Here is a 5,000-nt window from a genome sequence, read left to right on the forward strand (position 1 = left end):
ATTCGGACGGCGCGAGCCTCTGCCCTCGTTTCTCTCCCTCCCGGTCTCTCTCTCTCTCTCTCTCTCTCTCGGGGGGCTTTTTTTTTTTCTTTCCTTTCGGGGCCCCGCGCCCCGTTCGTTCTTCCAGGCTCGGCCTCGCGTTCAAAGTCACGCGCGCGGCGCGCGGGACGGGGGCTCGGCCGGGGCTGACCCGCCCCCGAGGCCGGCCCGCCCGCCGACCGGTCGCGGGCGAGCGACCGGTCGCCGGCGAGGCTGGGCCGAGCGGAGCCGCTCAAGAGACGGGACCCGCTACGGCGCGTCGCCCCACCGGGCCGCGCGGAAAGCACCGGACGTGCTAGAGGAGACAGCGACCCGACGAGGCGGGCGCGGCCCGGACACCGAGGCCCCTCGCAGCCGGGGCGGCTCGCTCGGCAGCAGGCGGCGGAACGGCAAAAGGAGCGCCGTGGGGTCCGCGCGCGCGGATCGGGCTTTTTTTTCACCCGCGGGTCCGCACCCCCCCAACATCGGTTCATTCCTTCGGCCCTCTTGGCTTCTTTTTTCTCTCGCTCTCGTTTTCTCTCTCTCTCTGTGCATCTCTCAAAGCTCTCGCGGCTCAGCTCCAGCCGCACCGCCGCCCGGCGCTGCTCGCGGCCGGCACCCGCGGGCGCTGCCCGGGACCGAGGCCAGCAACCGGCACGCCTCGCGTGTTTTCGGAAGGACACCTTGGCAAACTGGCGGGGCCACGCGGCCGTCACACAGCCAGGGACGGTCAAGACGCCCTCCCCCCGGCAGCGGGAGGGGCGACACCTCGCCTGCGACGGGAAGCGAAGCGGAAAGGAGACCGCCCGGCCCGAGCACCGGACCCCGCCGTAGGCTTCCCCATGACAGAGAAGCCCCGGAAGAGCCCGGCCGGCCGGGGGCCCTCTCCGACGCGACCCGAAAAGCCACATCGATCGGACAAGGAGGCGGCGGCTGCGGAGAAGAGGAGGGCAAAGCAGCCGCCGAAACGCTGACCAGGGCCCCGACGGCCACGCCGGCCCTGGGACAGCCGCCCGAGGATCGGGCGCGGCAGAGGAGCGTAAGGAGGGGGGGGGGTGCCGCCACCCGCCCGCGGACAACACTTCTCTCGGCCAGGCAACGGCGGGGCGGGACCGCCGGGCTAGGGGCGAGCTTCACCCTTTCGCCCGGGGAACCCACCCGAGCGTTCGAGAAAGGTGCCGCCGACCGTGCCCCACGGGCCACCGGCTTTCGCCCGCCTCGCGGCGGTCGGCTCTCCCTCCGGAAAAAAAAAAAAAAAAAAAAACAAGCCGGGGGACGGCACAACAAAAAGGCACATGGCGCGCGCCACACAAGGACACCCGTGCTAGCCACGGGGGCCGCGGGCCCGGGGCGGGGTGGGGCGAGGCACGCACCTCTCACCCCCCCCCCGCCCAACCCCACCGGCGTTCTCGCTCTCTCTCTCTCGCCTGCACGCCTTCGCTTTTCGTGGGCCCGCGCGCCTTCCGCGCGCGCTTCTCGGTGCCGCGGCTTAGGGCCGCGAGAGAAAAAAAAGCGACGGAGGCCTGGCGGGCGGCCCCCACACCGCCCGCAAGTCGGCACGTCCGAACAAAAAAAAAAAAAGGCAACGGACCCGGCTGGCACAACCCGCCCCCCCGCCCCTGCACCGGCGGTAAACGGCTCGATCCTCACAGGACCGAGGAAGGGCGAGGCGCCGCCGCCTCGCCCGCGACAACGCTCCGGGGGGGCTCTGGGTCGGCTTCCGGTCCGTGCTAGGGCGGCCGGCCACCGCGGCCGGCCTCCGCCCCTGAAAAAACTCGCCCGCGACGCGGGTCCCCGGCTTAAGGCCGAGGAAGGGGGACGACTTCAACAGCGCGCGCTGGTGGGGCGCGGGGTGCCGCCACCCCGGCTCCACAGCTCATCGGGCGACCGCCGTCACCGAGTCCCTCAAGCGAGGCAGCGACGCCGAGGCCGGGCCGCGCGCCCCGCCGCACGGGCCCCCGCCACCCTTCCGACACGGACACGCTGGCACAACCAGGTCGGGAAGCAGGGGAACGGGACGCCGCCACCTCGGCGGGCCCGCGCGCGCCGCGCTCGGGGCTCTCAGGCGAGGGCCGGGAAAAGCCCCGGCCGCGTCCACCCGCGGCTGCCGCCCACCGCACCGGAGCGACAGCCCGAAAGCGCGCCCGCCGAGCGGGGCGCGCCCCGGCTTAAGGCCGGGCAGGAAAGGGGCGAGGCGCCGCCGCCTCGCCCGCCAGCAATCCCCAGGGGGGGCGCCCCCCCTTCGCCAAGCCGGCCACAGCCGGGCCGAAGCGGGACACGGCCCACGAAGTCGATGGCCGCGGCCGACGGGCAGCTCGCAGCTCGTACTCGGTCTCTCTCGGCTTCTCTCCCTCTTTTTTTCCCTTCTCGATTTATTTCTCCTCTTTCTCTCGAGCTCTCTCTCGCCTCTCGAACCGTACACACCCCGTTTCCCTGGGCCAGACGGGCGGACCGGGACGACGCCACGGGGCTCGTCCCGCGTCAGCGGCACTCGCCTCGCTCGGAGGACTGCGCACGGGGGCCCCCGGCCTCCCTCGCCGCTTCGGTCACAGGCACGGGACGAGCCTGCGGGGAGACGGCCCGTCACCTCGCTCCCATAGTACGGACAGACGAGTCCCAGGCCGCAGACGCCTCCAAGAGGACCGATGGAAAGCGACCGGGAAGGTGCGCCGCCGCAGGCCGGCCCCTGCGATGACGTAGCCGGAGGCAGCTGAAAACAGCGACCCCTTGGTGAACTTCCGGAGCCGGCCGCGACAACAGGTCTACCCGGCCGCGACAACAGGTCTACCCGGCCGCTGCCGGAAATCGCCTAAGTCCCTCCGGAGCGAGGTAGACCTGTTGTCCGCCGTCCACCGCCCGCCGCCCGGGCGCCGCGCCGGGCCCGGCGGCCCCGGAGCCGGGGTAGACCTGTTGTCCCCGGGGTAGACCTGCTGTCCGCGGGGTAGACCTGCTGTCCCCGGGGTAGACCTGCTGTCCGCGGGGTAGACCTGCTGTCCCCGGGGTAGACCTGCTGTCCGCGGGGTAGACCTGCTGTCCGCGGGGTAGACCTGCTGTCCCCGGGGTAGACCTGCTGTCCGCGGGGTAGACCTGCTGTCCGCGGGGTAGACCTGCTGTCCGCGGGGTAGACCTGCTGTCCGCGGGGTAGACCTGCTGTCCGCGGGGTAGACCTGCTGTCCGCGGGGTAGACCTGCTGTCCGCGGGGTAGACCTGCTGTCCGCGGGGTAGACCGGTTGTCCGCGGGGTAGACCTGCTGTCCGCGGGGTAGACCTGCTGTCCGCGGGGTAGACCGGTTGTCCGCGGGGTAGACCTGCTGTCCGCGGGGTAGACCTGCTGTCCCCGGGGTAGACCTGCTGTCCGCGGGGTAGACCTGCTGTCCGCGGGGTAGACCGGTTGTCCGCGGGGTAGACCTGCTGTCCGCGGGGTAGACCTGCTGTCCGCGGGGTAGACCTGCTGTCCGCGGGGTAGACCTGCTGTCCGCGGGGTAGACCTGCTGTCCGCGGGGTAGACCGGTGTTCCGCGGGGTAGACCTGCTGTCCGCGGGGTAGACCTGCTGTCCGCGGGGTAGACCGGTTGTCCGCGGGGTAGACCTGCTGTCCGCGGGGTAGACCCGCTGTCCGCGAGGTAGACCCGCTGTCCGCGGGGTAGACCCGCTGTCCGCGGGGTAGACCTGCTGTCCCCGGGGCAGACCCGCTGTCCCCGGGGCAGACCTGCTGTCCCCGGGGTAGACCTGTTGTCCGCCGCCCACCGCCCGCCGCCCGGGCGCCGCGCCGAGCCCGGCGGCCCCGGAGCCGGGCTAGACCTGCTGTCCGCCGCCCGGTTTTGGGGTTTTGGGGGTTTATTCCTTCCCGCCCCCCCCCCGCCCCAATCCCGTTTCTTTTCTCCTTTCTTTGAAAGAACGACTCTCCTATTTGTTTGGTACAAGAAGAAACCCGTCCGGAAGAGAAATTTTCTTGGCAAATCTTATTTCGTTTTTCTCTAGTATCCAGAGCACCCCCAGACCGAGCTGACGGGCCGCCTGCGCCCTGTGCAAGCGGGAAAGCGGGCGGCCGCTTTTGGGCCGGTTCTTTCACGGTCCGCAGAGACCCTCCAGGCCCGGCAGGGGTCTGGGGGGCCCCGGGGGCTCGGAGCCGAGGCGCCCGGGGCCGGGACGAAGCCGCCGGCCCCTGGCCCTCGTTCCCACAGACAGAGAGAGAGAGAGAGAGAGAGAGACAGACACAGTGACACACACGCCCACTCCACACACTCGCACTCCGCCGCCACCCCCTCGGACACCGCACCCACCACCCGCGCCGCTCCCTCCCTCCCGGATGCGCGGGCCGCCCGCCTTACACGAGCTTGCAGGCCGGGACAGGGCCAGGCGGGGGGGGGGCATCGGTTGGAGGAACACAGGTCTACCCCGGCACGCGGCGGCCGGAGGCTAAGTCGGAGCCGAGATACCAGGTCTACGAAGGGGCCGGGCGAAGGTAAGCCACGACGGGGCCGAGACAACAGGTCTACCCACGGTCCCGGAGCCGGGAGACCGAGGCCGGCCGGGCACAACAGGTCTAGCCACGGTCCCGGCGCCCGGAGGCCGAGGCCGGCCGGGCACAACAGGTCTAGCCACGGTCCCGGCGCCCGGAGGCCGAGGCCGGCCGGGGGACACAGGTCTACCCACGGTCCCGGCGCCCGGAGGCCGAGGCCCGCCGGGGACAACAGGTCTAGCCACGGTCCCGGCGGCCGGAGGCCGAGGCCGGCCGGGGAGCACAGGTCTACCCACGGTCCGGTCGGCCGGAGGCCGAGGCCGGCCGGGGAGAACAGGTCTACCCACGGTCCCGGAGACCGAGGCCGTCCGGGGAGAACAGGTCTACCCACGGTCCGGTCGGCCGGGGACATCAGGTCTACCCACGGTCCCGGAGACCGAGGCCGGCCGGGTACAACAGGTCTACCCAGGGTCCGGTCGGCCGGGGACAACAGGTCTACCCACGGTCCGGTCGGCCGGGGAC

This window comes from Anomalospiza imberbis, unplaced genomic scaffold, assembly GCF_031753505.1.
Source record: "Anomalospiza imberbis isolate Cuckoo-Finch-1a 21T00152 unplaced genomic scaffold, ASM3175350v1 scaffold_537, whole genome shotgun sequence".
Lineage (NCBI taxonomy): Eukaryota > Metazoa > Chordata > Aves > Passeriformes > Viduidae > Anomalospiza > Anomalospiza imberbis.